The following is a 14,406-nucleotide window of genomic DNA, read 5'->3' as shown; positions in this document are numbered from 1 at the left end:
TAGATAGCACTGTCATATAAAATCCACCAAATCTATTATTATAAGGCATCGTGGGAAGAGTTGCCAACTACCAACACCAACAAAGAGTGCTAGTCAAAAATTTGCGCACGCGCAGCTGCTGCTGTGTTCGCAGCCTCTTTCACTGTTCTGACCACTCTTACGCCATTTACAAATAATTACCCGTTATCCTTCGATTGATAAACGATGGATCGGTCATAGGGATTATTACTTATATATATACCATCTCTATTTTGTCTCTTTTCATTTTCAAGAATCAAAGTGTTCTGAAGACCACTTAGGCATTTCTAAAAATCATTCTTTTTCGTCTCACCACGAAACTTTTTTTTCACACTATTTTTGTTTGCCTGAGAAATTTCATTGAATTTTGGACATTTTTGTCTCCACTCGTGTGTTCATTCTCAAGCAGTTCCTACATTTAATCTAATGTTTTTGGGACTCCACCCTGTGGCTATTGGAAAAGATTACTTTACAAGCTTATATAAAATGCTACTGTCCAATTCCTTACAGTTAAAAACTGTTTTGTCATCTAGTTGGAAAATTTGGACCATCCCTATAGGAGAAATCTATATTTGCCAACTAGTTGACAAGAAACCTTGCCCCAGCAAAACTTTCATTTTCAACTAGTTGACTAGCAACTTCTACCCAGCAATACTTTCTTTTGCCAATTAGCTCGAAACTAAAGTTTATTTTTCCAACTAGTTTACTAATAACTTCTCCCCAGTAACACTTAATTTTTCCAACTAGCTGGAAACAAACATTGCCCCAGAAAACAACTCATTTTCCAACTAGTTACCTAGTCACTTCTCCCCAGCACTTAATTTAGCCAACTAAATGGAAACAAACATCGCCCTAGAAAACCATTCATTTTCCTACTAGTTGACTTGTAACTTCAGTTGACACCTACTACTACTTGAGTCCTACTAGTTGAGTTGACATGACCTGCCAAGTTCAATCTGTTGTCCAATGCCCATTTCTGCGTTACGACGGCTCGACGCAAGCATTGAAATATTTCAACTCAACCGTTGAAAAGCATCTGTTTAACTGCTTAGAGGTGGTAGAAGGCGTTTTGACGGATGTAGTGGACTGGATTGGTGTGAACAATTTTGCATTTTTGATGCGTCCATTCTGCGTGAGAAAAAACCGGATGTATGTGATCCAAGGTTTAACTCAATGCAATATTTTAGCCGTCAAATCAACCAGGTAATAGATTAATGAAGGGTGATTCTATTTTTCTCGCATTTTACAGCAAGAACTATTTCGTGGCTAGCCTCGAATTGCAAATTTCTTAGCAACTTTTACTTATTTAATTTGTCTTAACTAACGCTCTCCTAACATATCGACCTTGGCTACATAACTAAGAGTTCCCATTTCTGTCAATAAGGACTATGCAAATGGGTTCGCCTCTCAGTCGGCTCACATTTGTTTTCTTTTTTAATCTTTTTTGTAGATTTTTATGACAAAATAAATGGTAGTTGAATTTATTGCCAGGAAATTGTCCTAAAACTGGCTTCTGTGAAGAAGATTGTCATTGAGCAGAAATAATTAGAGAAGGGGCATGCGCTGATGGAATGCGATTCTCTACAAGCGAAAATCAACGGAATGGAAATTTATGTCCCCCAAAACTACATTTAAACTATTAAGAAAGCAAGGAAGAATTCTGCACTGGTTGTCACTCTTTTTCTGATAGTCTTCGACACAAAAAGAGATACAAAAACCTAAGTCTGCTTTATTTTAATTGAATTTGTTTAGTTTTGTAATAAATAAATTTATTTTGTAAAAATAAATCTTACAAGAAACGTGGTTATCTGCACTTCTAGCATAAGAATGATCACGTATCACCCTGGAACTAAACTCGTACCTTGGACCCTGTTTTTTATTAACACGTATGTCAAAATTTTTGTCCAATTACTTAAACTAGGCAAAAAATTAAACTTACATATGACGGATTCTTTCTCGGACAATATACCAAGTGCCGTCCTTACAGCTTCCAAATTAAAAAAGTTGTTAGGTTTTTTTGTTTCCTGTAAAAAAACATGGTTTTGAGATACGAGGTTAGCGCGCGAGTCCGTATTTGAATAGCCCCTTACGTTCAGGTGCATTTTACACTTGCACAATTTGACAAAAAATGCACGTTTTTGCCCTACGTCGTTACTAAATATCGCAAATGACGCAGGATCTGTGTTATTCTCTAGTTTCAATGTTTTTTCTGATGCACTCTTCTTCTGAGAACATCCCAAAAATATGTTTCTTTCGGAGTCTATATGAGCTTCTGGTTTACCCTCAAGGAAATGAATGGTTCTTCAGCAGTTATCCAGTTCTCGTCTTCTTTAGACAAAACGCAAACTTGCTTCCATAAGAATTCATTTTCCAAGCCCAACTTGAATCCTAACAAAACCTCAAAGAACTATATCAAAGAAATCTCATTTATTTACAATGACCACTGATCAATCTATTTTGTTTACAATCAAAGTGTAAACACGTTTGGTTAAAAGTCAAATCACAGAACCAAATCACTTTAATACTCACAGTCAGATCACAGGATCAATCTCTTTTGTTTATAATCAAAGTCATAGAATCAAATCATAGAATCACTTGCTTCAGTGCTTACAGTCCGATCAAACCACAGAATCAACATGCTTCAATTCTTACATTTAGACCACAGAGTCAAATTGTTTTGTTAACAATCAAAGTATAAAAAAAATTATATTCTGAAAAGAATAAACACTAGAGAGTTTTCCATTTTAAAAATTGAAAAACTTAGTTTTTAGAAGGTTTTTTTGCATTAGTTCTTATACTATTGGAGTATATGAAACAAGTCTATGGCTTTCTCCATTTTAAGAACATAAATTTTTTCATTTTAAATATTGAAAAACTGTTCTTAGAAGGGTTGTTTTCATTAGTTCTTATACTATTGGAATGTATGAGACATGCCTATGGCTTCCTCCACTGTAAAAACTCAAAACTTCCTCCATTTTAAAAATTGAAAAACATTGTTTTTAGAAGTAATGTTTGCATTAGTTCTTTACTATTGGAGTGTATGAAACAAGCCCATGGCTTCCTAAATTTTTGATTACAAATTAATAAAATAAACAACATACATTCTTATAACAGATACACTGTTCTAGTAACCACTTATAACCAAAGCGTGCCTTCTACAAAAATGGTATATCGGTTTCAAATGCCTTGCTTTGCCAACGCGTGAAAAAAAAAATCTTTTCTCAGTCAGAATTATTGAAGACACCGTCCCTCTTGATAACTCGTTCTTATACTGAGTGCAAGAATTTGTGGTATATAGAAAAAAGCTTTAAAGAAGCTTTAAAAATTTGAAAAAGGTTACTTATTCCCTTCTGGCTAAACACCGTAAAATTAAGATTGTTTAAAAGAAAAAAGAAGAGATTTTTTAGTGTTGGTGATAAATAGTTGATTTAATTTAGTTAAAGCATCGCTGAGAGGAGAGGAGGGATTGTTTTATATAATTTAACTAAATGATTAGTAAATTGAGATTAAAAAGAAAAAAAGATCAAAAGGTGATCCATCGGCGTTTCTTTTTCTCAGGAGGGGTAGGTTCCAAGGACTTAGGTAAAAGAATAACATCCGGATCTTTGGGACCATCAACATATGTTTCATAAGATGGAGTGTCGTGATACATAGCCTGGTATCCGTCTTCCGGACACTTGCCGTACGGAAGCCAGTAGCTTGCCGTAGTTTTTTCTCTTAGCACCAACCATATTCACTATGATAAAACTTCCAACGTACTCATCATAACCATCAGCGCTTTCAGTGAAACTAACATATTGGTCAAAAGCTTCGTAACTCCAATCAGAGGGATTTTACAACTTGCCTGGTCTCCTTCAGCGTTTTCTGGGATAGGTCAAATTAACTCCATGTCTTGCAGTAACATATTTCATGGTGTATGTTCGATCAATCCTATAATACCATTTAAAAGCTGCAGCAATGGTCTTACAGGTCAGATTAGAGAGCTTCTTATGGGACTCGACGGCATTGGTAGTCGCAGGCAATAGGTCTCAGTTTTTATCAGTGAATCTGAAAAAAGACTAGCCAATCATCTTCAAGTTACTCGCTCTGGACCAAAACGAAACCCAGCTAAAAGCCCGACTCCACAAATTAGAGAACCGAAGAGCAGCATCCGAGATGAGACCAGGAAATACTTCAAAATCTTTTGATCTGGTTTGCCAGACAAATTATTAAAACACAGATCAGCTTGCTGTTTGTTAGCAGCTGATTCGAGGAGCCGAGCGACAGACTTGAATTCGCAGACTTCGTCTTCAGCACTGCGGATTTTTTTTAGATGTTTTATTGACAGATCCTCGTACGGATACGGTATCCTTGCATCCGGATCAAGCTCTGCTGTATGTTGTCGTTTGCATCAATGATTGAATGCTCCTCAACTGCTGACTTGAGACCTTACTTCTGAGCGTCTGAGAAATCGGCGATAACAATCAGGTTTACTGGACAGTAGTCTGTATGCTTCTTCTTCATTTCGTCAAAGAGAACTCCGAAAGCTCTCTTATAGGAAATTCTATGCAAATTGCGCATGAGCACCCGGGAAACTGTAAAGTATTGCAAAATTTCGCTATCATATACTATGACGTTCAATAGATATTGGAAAGTGTAGAAAATGCCAGGGTAGGTGACATCAGGGATTAAAAAATCAGGCTTTGCAAGGGCATTGATTTGAATTTCGATCATAATCAGACAAACAGAATTTCCGGGATCCAAAGAGAAAGTTGTTTTGAGTGGCCTGCTGTATCTCAAAATTGATCTATTCGTCGTTGTCTTGATTTAACAGTATAGACTTAATTACAGCCTTTTTAAAAGTTTCTAGAAATCGAAGAAGAATACAAAATTTACTGAAATTTTACACTTACGAAACGTTGAAAAGAATAGGCGCTGTAATCTGCATCAACCAAATGTTCCCGCAGCCACTTGTCCGACCTGCCTACGAGAAAAAAAGTTATGAGCATTTCCGAAACAGATTAAATCCCCCTCTCATAAAACAGCTTCAAGCAGTCGACAACTTTATGAATCTCAGCGGTAACATCATGAAGACTCCGATCTTCACAAATCTGGCAACAGCCTTGATTGTAGTCCTGGGCAAAGCTTTCGCCAAAGTATTCTACCTGAAATTTATGAAGACAGAGACCAGAGTAGCCAGAATAGGCGTATTTCAGAACATCCACAAAGTCAGAAAACATTGATTTTTTGTCCCAATCGGATAATCCATAAGCCAAAATACACAGCAATTGGTGTCATACTTTTTATTTAAGAGAATAATTGCCCTAGCAGGCTGTCTGTCGCGTCCTGCTCTGCTTTACTCCTGCTTCCAAGACGACATGTTTTTGAGCAAACCAAAACGAACAACACAACGAAAGTCCAGAAGATTCAAGCCACAACGTTACGCAGTATTTTGATCTCCCCATTTCTCAAAGCAGCATGAATTTGATTTTATCCAGTGATGAGTATTCTCCAGTGAACGCTGCTGCCTTGACTCCTAAATTAGAAACGGTCGAACATGCAGCATTGACCTCCCACGCATACGAGAAATAAAATATGGCTAACTGTCCATTAGTTGTTTCAACGATTCCCTTGGCAATCTTGAACCAACTTTCAACCCAATACGCGCTACCGTTAAATCTACCGTGGGCTCTACTGTGAAATCTCCAGTCTGACATTTGGCCTATCAACCGACATCCCATCTAAACAGGGGTTGTGAAGAAACTCTTCTACAATCATCTTCTCATTTTTGGGCAGAAGAGTTGCTGTTACTGCGAGGAAAGTTGTGCAAGGGAAAGAACTTCTCTAGGTCTTCGGTTCCAAAAAGGAGCTTCTAAAGCAACCCCATTCGTAAATAAGATAGTACTCGTCGAAGACTACAAATTTCAGCGGTCTATCTAAAAGACATCTATGACTCCGAACGAATCCTAACGATCCTTCCCGGCCCACAAAACTTTCTGTAGCACCTACGAAAATTACTGGTTTACTTTCGGACAGATCTAAAACGGCCGTGGCTTGTTGGTCGTACTCGAAAGTAGTTTTTTTTACCAAGAGCAAAGGAATTGACCCCTTGGGAAAGAAAAAAATCAACTTGATCTTTTCACATTGCTATGGTTGGAATAACTAAGAGAGTAATACCGGTTGCCATAACGGCTGGAATTTGATAGCAAATTGATTTTCCACTCCCTGTGCCAGAAACTACTCAAACATCTTTTTTTGAATATTTGGAAGGCTACTAATCTGAAAAAGTTTTTAGTTGTGTGATGCCAAAATTTCTAAGTTCGCAGCCAGCTATAGCATCCAACATCATTGGAGACGGTTCCACATTAGGTTCGTAAGTCTCTGAAGTTTTTTTTTACTACGGCAGGATCTTTTACCGCCAACCATACCTTCAGAAACCATTGATTGAGAATCGTATAGACCGGGATCGGGAATTTTGGAGAGAGAAACAGGTTGACTATTGTTTGTTAAATGAGAATCGGATAGACTGAGATAAGAAAATTCGGAGGGAGAAACAGGTTGACTATTGTTATTCAATCGTAGATCGGAAATGTAGAATCATCATTTCTGCCCAAGGAAGCGACAGAACTATCTGGCTGTATGAAAGCTTCTTGCCCATGGGCAGTCAACATTTTACCAAGTTCAGGGACCGGTACGACCTTTCGGGTCAAACTCGGAACATTTCAAGAAATTTCTTTTAAGGGATTTGACATGCATTCGTTAAAGGGCAAAACTCCACTACGAATTTTATCGAATATCACTTCGACAAGAAATCCATATTTTTCAAAAGGAAACTTGATCATGAAATCCTGCTGCTCATATAAAAACATTCCAAAAGAAAATATGTCACAAACCAAGGTAGGACGTTTGCCGTCGCATCTTTGCGGGCTAAAAAAACAAACTACACCACCGCGATTTTCCTGAGACTGATCTTGAGTATTTGAATTAATTACTAATGTTGCAAGAAAAAATCGACTTCTTCAAAATCTGATAGTTTAAAGAGCCAAAACGTCGTCCCTTTTTTTGAGTGACCAAAACGTTAGCCAATTTTAGGTAGCATAAATAGTTTTGTTGAGTGACGATACCTTAACCCCTAAAATCTGGATAGCCATCGAATAACTAAGGGAGGAGGGATTTTTCTACTAACTTTACTGCTCAAGACGGCCGTGGAGCCAAGAATTTGTCTGGTGGTATTAAAGACATGTGGATTCCCATCTTGATCTGTCAAAACTTTTTCACAGTATTCGAGGCCGAGGGTCATGTTCTTCACAGAGACAAACCAAATCCCAACAACATTTTCATGACTTGCTTTAAAAATGGCAGCAGCTTCTCTCAGAATAACCGACTCGTACTCGGCATTGCCGCGGATTCCTATATATTTTTATAAGGCAATTTTTTCCCCGCCAAAAAGACCTACAGAAACCTCACAAGCCCTCCCGCTCCAAATTACGTTTTCTGAAGGTGGAACAGCGTCGATTAATAATTCTTTTGATATGACCGAATTCAATCTCGGTTTGGTAAAACAGGGCACTTTCAAACTGAGAGCTATGTCAGTAACACTGCATAGAAAAAAAAAGGAAAAAAAAGGAAATGACGAAACAATACCGTCTTGAAGACTTAAAATCGTTGCGACACAAACCGCCTAATCTAGGCACGGGTGCTTACTTCACAAGTATCATTTGACATCACTTCGTAGACGGTCAGAGGTAGTTCCAGAAATTAGACCTGAAATAATAGCTATACTAAATAAGAACTCTTCTAACGGAATTTATGCCAAGACACACTGACAAAGACACGAAAAAAGCTACACAAGGTTCCCAAAAGAGGAACAATACGACTGACAGCTTTGTTGTAAAGCACGGATGGGTAACCGTGCGCAGCGATAAACTACAGGCTTACAGACCCACACTTACGCTAATAAAGTTGCTGAAACTACAAATGTGCGCTATGAAAGAGGCAGAATCGCATTGAAGTACGTCTGGAAGAAACACGGTTAAATTTATAGTCTATAAATAACGATTGCTGCAATTAGAAACATAAACTCCGAGCTCAAAATAAATCGCTAATATCTCTTTATCGGCTATCATTGTTTTTCGCCTGTCCTAGAAAACCAGTTCTCATCAACAGTTAGTAAGAATGCACAGATAATACGAGCGGCCAATGGGAATGCACTGGCCTAGCTCTAACTCATGACAAAAGGAGAATTTCAAGCGCAAAAAGACAGAAGTAAAGCAACAAAGAAAAGCCCTCCAACCAAATGTTTAAATATAGAAATGCGGTGTCAACTAGACAGATAACGTAAATGCTGACGGCATCTCCCGATTATAAAAAAGAAAAACATATGTTGAGAATTTTTAAATTAGATGAGCTGTGCCTAGCTAACGCAAATAAATAAATAATAGGGGGAACAAATTTAAAATTAGATGGGCTGTGCCTAGCTAACATAAATAAAATAAATTTTAGGGGGGACAAAGAGGTCTGAGACCTGTGGGGAATGAAACAAGATGATCACAAACTAGAGTTGAATAACCTACAACAGGTTGGGGAAAGGCTGGGAGAGATTGATTGTCGGGTTAGAAAAACTTGGGAATGAATCTGAGATTAGTCCTATGAACGCTAAGGGAGATTTGGTCTCTTTTGCAGGGGAGGAGCCCCTTTAGGGAACAATGAATGATGGACGTTTCGCTCAATAGACAGCTGGTTGGCCAGTTGTGACCCTGTTACCGAAATGTTTCCTCTCTGATCTGGAGTCCTTGGGAGATACTCTCTCCCAATCACTTCATATTTCACCCAAACGTTTGTCCAGTAACCCTATTCATAGTTTTTACTCTTCATGGGAATTGACAATTATTTCCGGCAAACCATATTCAATATCTAAATTTCATCTTCAGTTAGTGTCAACGCTTATTCTACATCTGATTATCCCAGGGGAGGAAACACAGAATGACCTGACTAAGGATTCGCTCAAATGTTTAGCTGATTTCCCTGCACCCCTATCGTTTTCACAGGCCTTTGCATTTTCAGCCTTGGATTATTTGAAATTATGCCAAGGGGCAATTTACACTTTAATTTAGATGTGGCGCTGTTTCCATAGATAGAAATTAAGAGGCTATTGCAGCCAATTTTTCATGATTGCTGGCAGCATCGAATGTGCAAGAACCTGATTCTCTTCTCCTCTCAAAATGCAAATTCGTGAGAGTGAGAAAAGTTGTATTTTTGATTTTGCTGGGCACGATCATTTTCTGCGAATCTTGGGGACTTCAATTTTCAAACTCTAATGCGGATGCCATACGATAGAGCATGGTGATTCTACAATTGAGACGTGTGGATGACAAAGTATCCTGCGCCAAGCAGAGGAAGCACAGGCACTGGTGGAAGAAAGAAGACACATGGATGTTCTAAAGTTAAAATTTCGTGTTATGTTTGTAAGGGTGGACCAGCGTGGTGCATAGGTGGTCATTTATCTTCCGGGGGGTGGTTTTGGGGCTCCAACCTTTGTTTCTTTGCTTTTCAGATAAATGACCTATTTTCTTTTCTGTAATTATATTTGCCTATAAGATAATTTTCAACCCTAAGTTGAACTCTCGTTATTAAGCTAGATTCTTTCGCAATAAGTAAGCTTTGAACTTAAATTCTATTTTGGTCTTCCGGGTCTGGGCAATTGAAAGACAAAATTACGCAAAAGTAGAAGGGATTTGGAAGTAGATTTAGAGGATTGGCCAGGGCCAAGCGAAGGTCCATTGCAAAGTTTGTTGTACAGAACCAACATTATTTAGTTAGTCTATATTGAGACCCCGTTTGGGGGAGTTTGCTCTTTTCAGAGTTGATATATGTGTGTGATCTTTTGGAAGACTACGAGTAGGCTATTTTCTACAGCTGTGTAGACTATTTTCCCAGGAACCCACACAGGGTAGGAAAAGAGTTGCGAGATACCGTCCATTATTATATCGACAAAGGGGTTCGTTTATCTTCCAAGGAGATAGCTAGAGATTTTAGTGGTGACCCGGGTCGGGTCCCCCCTTAGCCTTAGAGTTTAGCCATTTGACCGTTCGATCACGTTATTATACCTTGGGCCAGGGTAAATTGTAAATTGGGTATTAACAAACCCTATATTTAATAAAAACCATTGTGGTAAGCGCAGGCATCCTATTATAATATTTGGTGCCACCAGGGCCTTTCCCCTCCTATAAGAGGTGTAGCACCACTTTTGCACCAATAAGTGGTGACATCCGTACTTTACCACTCGAATATATATATATATATATATATATATATATATATATATATATATATATATATATATATATATATATATATATATATATATATATATATATATATATATATATATATATATATATATATATATATATATATATATATATATATATATATATATATATATATATATATATATATATATATATATATATATATATATATATATATATATATATATATATATATATATATATATATATATATATATATATATATATATATCTGAGGTGATTGGGAATCCCCTGCAAACAGTATTTACGAGAAAACAAGAGAAAGAGCTCAGCACCTACCTTCAGAAATGTATCCTAATGAACCACGGTCTGACACCAAAGGCTGTTTGAAAGTTGGCTTATGACTGGGCATTGACCCAAAATATTACAGTCCCCGAAATTGGAATACATACATGCGTGTATTTAAAAACCAGTGGCCATATACACAAAAAAAAATAAATAAAAATAAAACAATAAGGAAAGAAAAATAGCCCACAGAGGGGGCAGGCACGCCTACTTTTCAAGCCATCCTCATCATAAGACTCCCAGTAGCCCTTACGCAGTGGTATGCAATTTGCCTGCGCCTGCAAGCAATACTTAAGGGTTCTCCACGGTAGGTTCAGCTTCAAATAAAACTCCTCCACATACACATCTTTAACATGTCTGTGAAAATGCAGGCTACTAGACTTTTCCAGACCCGATAGCCAAATCTGAATGTCTTGGCCCCGAAGGTGCGATGAAAACTTACCGAGGATATCTTCAGGTTTACCGAGAGGACCCTGCTCCTCATTCCATGCCCATGATAAGCCAGCATTATCCAACAGTGATTTAACTTGTTTTGGCCATGCTGTCTTTTTGGTAAAACTCAACATCTCTGTATAGGCTGCTTTCGCCAGGCAGTTATCAGGTAAGCGCGTAACCTGTAACCAAAACTTAATCATTTGTATAGTCCTCATATGATGTAGATCCTGCAAACCCAAATCCCCCTTTAGGACCAAACTACTAAAATTATTTTGGAGGCCTATAACTCTTTTAAAATATATAAACTGCAGAGATTCGAGTTGTTTTACAATAGTAGTCCCCTACAACTCGCATCCATAATGGGCAACAGGTAGGACTTTAGTCATAAAAAGGTACTTGTGCATCTTCATATTTTTGATTCCCATGATATGTTTTTGTCGAAGTAGAGCACAAGCAGCTGCCTTACTACGTGAGATCATCAATTTAATGTGCTCAGTCCAGTTCCCATTTGCTGCGACCATGAATCCCAGATATTTATACTTTGGAGTCACTTTTATTGCCTCATCGTTATAAGTAAAGGAATAATCCTGAGGTCCATTGGGCTTCCTACTTTGGAAGATGACAATCTCTGTCTTAGATGCGTTCAGCTTCAACTTCTTCGATTCTAGGTAAGACTCAGTTAAATTCAGAAGAGTTTGGAGTTCCTCGGCTGATTTAGCCACTAAAGCTGTGTCGTCAACGAACAGCAAAAAAAGAAAATAATTTATTCGCTAGTGATACAACTGGGGCCTATCTTATTTCAAGGAACTCTGCAAAATCATTGATATACAGAGTAAAAAGTTTCGGTGACAACGTGCATCCTTGGCGAACTCCTCTGAAGGTTCTGAATGACCTAGATACACCTTTTTTAACAATAAAAACCACAAATAAAGTTATCTCATACATTTTAATTAATAACATAACAAAAGGCCTGGGTAGGCCTATCTTAACAAGGTAACGGAATAAAATAGGTCTATCAATACTATCAAATGCCTTTTCCAGGTCCACAAACGAGACAAAAAGCCTACCATTTCCCCTGCAATATTTTCCAATAAGAGCCTGGAGTATAAATACACGATCTGTAGTTGAATATACCTTTCGGCATCCTCCTTGGGTCTCACTGACTATATTTTCCTTTTCTAGCCACAGCCTTAATCTACCATCTAAAACCTTTTCCAAAAATTTATCAATTGTTGGTACTAGACTAATAGGGCGATAGTTACCATGCTTCATCCGGTCACCCTTTTTAAATAAAGTCATAATAACCGACACCCTTTTTAAATAAAGGCATAATAACCGACATATTCCATGCTGCTGGCCAACTACATGAAACCAGGACCGCATTATACAAAGTTAATAGAACTGGCAACAGGGGACCGATTAATTTCTTATACATTGTTGACGGAATTCCATCAATACCCGGCGAAGATCCAGGTATTGGGTCTCACTGACTATATTTTCCTTTTCTAGCCAAAGCCTTAATCTACCATCTAGAACTTTTTCCAAAAATTTATCAATTGTTGGTACTGGACTAATTGGGCGATAGTTACAATGTTTTATCCGGTCACCTTTTTTAAATAAAGGTATAATAGCAGACATATTCCATGCTGCTGGCCAACCAGATGAAACCAGGACCGCATTATACAAAGTTAATAGAAATGGCAACAGGGGACCGATTAATTTCTTATATATTGTTGACGGAATTCCATCAATACCCGGCGAAGATCCTCCGCGGTGGCGCTTAATGGATTGTTTTGGCTCACTCTTTGATATTTCCTGAATTAGCTGGTAAGAATGCTCTGGGAGGGGGAATTCACTGACCACTGCATCTATCGGCTCAGTATACACTTGCGGGTAGATGTGTGCCTGGCCAGCTGAGTTTCTATGATTTTCCAGGTCTTCAAAATAAGTCGGCCAAGAGTTAACTTCTGGGATCATTTTTGATTGGTCACGTGGCCCACGTAAATACTTCCAGAATTCCTTCAAACTGGCCGATCTATAAGCTTGAAAACACTTCTTTTGCTCTTAAATTTCATATAATGCTTTCTTCCTCCTTACTAAAGCCTTGTGTTCTTTTCTAGCTAATCTAAATGTTGATAGGGCTTCTTGTCGTTGCTCTGGGTTATTGGCATTTTTTACCTTATTTAATAAGCTAAATAGGCACAACTTACTAAGTTTGCAGTCATTATCAAAAAGACCTATTTTTGGCTGCTTTTTTTTCAGGACCCGAGCAGCCGCTTCATGGAGGAATTGTTACAGGCAGCCAGTATTTATTTCAGGGTCCGAAGAGAGTTCACATAAACCCTTTAACTTATCCAAAATCTCTTTCGAGCAAAATCTATCTTTCACCGTTTTTGTTTCTTCATCAGTCCAATCTTGTCGTCACCGCCTTGGAGCTTGAGCACGGGATATACGGCTAGAATTATGGAGAGAAGGAACATTAAACATCCTAGAAAATTGGAGAGAAAGTTTTATAGGGAAATGATCCGAACCCAACACGTGGAGAACATCAAAATCAATAACACAGAAAGCGAATTCCACAACCACCAACGCGTAATTGATAACACTGGGGTTTGGCTCGGAAAAGCATGTGTACTCACCTCTACCTCTGTCCTTACCAAATCTTGCATTACAAATTGCTAAACCATTCTCCTCGCAGTATGCCAATAAATTTCTCCCCCAAATATTAATTCATCTAGACTGATCGCCACTACTCTGTGGCATCCCAAAGACCTCAGAAAGGACCCCAGCATTATCATCTGAAAAAAATTCAGGAGTTATCACTAATACATTCGAAGTATACGCATTAAAATCCTGTACTACAATCAGACGGTCCCCGGAAACTTCTGTTGTATCAATCGCGTTTCTTCATGTAGTATAGTCCACGTGTTTTCAGACGAGTAAGAACTATTTTGTGGTGCTAGATATACAGAGCCTACAATTAAAAAAGTACTCTCAAAGTTAAATTTACCCCACACTATATTCTCTGATTGGGTCGCAAGTCTCAGTGCAGAAGAAAATGACGTTTGGCTAAAATACATAACCACACCACCATAATACCGATTATTCTTAGAAACTTTTCTATTCACTCCATAAAAGGAATAATTATGTAAAGGGGGCACCGCAGATCATCTTCACAATTATGCCAAGACTCAACCACACAAAATATATCTAAGTCCCTCAATAATGCTAATGATGTTTTTCCTCTTTGAAACCCTGAATGTTCCAGCACCCAATCCTAAGTTCGCGATAAACAGACAAAGGTATATGGCCACACCGATCCTAATCCTCGTTCTCGTCACTCATATTCTCAGAGGAG

At 38.0% G+C, this 14,406-nt stretch overlaps 1 pseudogene; it reads right to left on the bottom strand.

Annotated features, from left to right (window-relative positions):
• Positions 1 to 3,541: 3,541 nt before the first annotated feature.
• On the bottom strand, positions 3,542 to 11,248 carry LOC148940396 (uncharacterized; annotated as a pseudogene).
• Positions 11,249 to 14,406: the final 3,158 nt, after the last annotated feature.

Source organism: Artemia sp. Qi Xiang Cuo, chromosome 19, assembly GCF_049724085.1.
Source record: "Artemia sp. Qi Xiang Cuo chromosome 19, ASM4972408v1, whole genome shotgun sequence".
NCBI lineage: Eukaryota > Metazoa > Arthropoda > Branchiopoda > Anostraca > Artemiidae > Artemia > Artemia sp. Qi Xiang Cuo.
The sequence above is the reverse complement of the archived record's forward strand: the minus strand, read 5'-3'. Positions and strand labels throughout refer to the sequence as shown.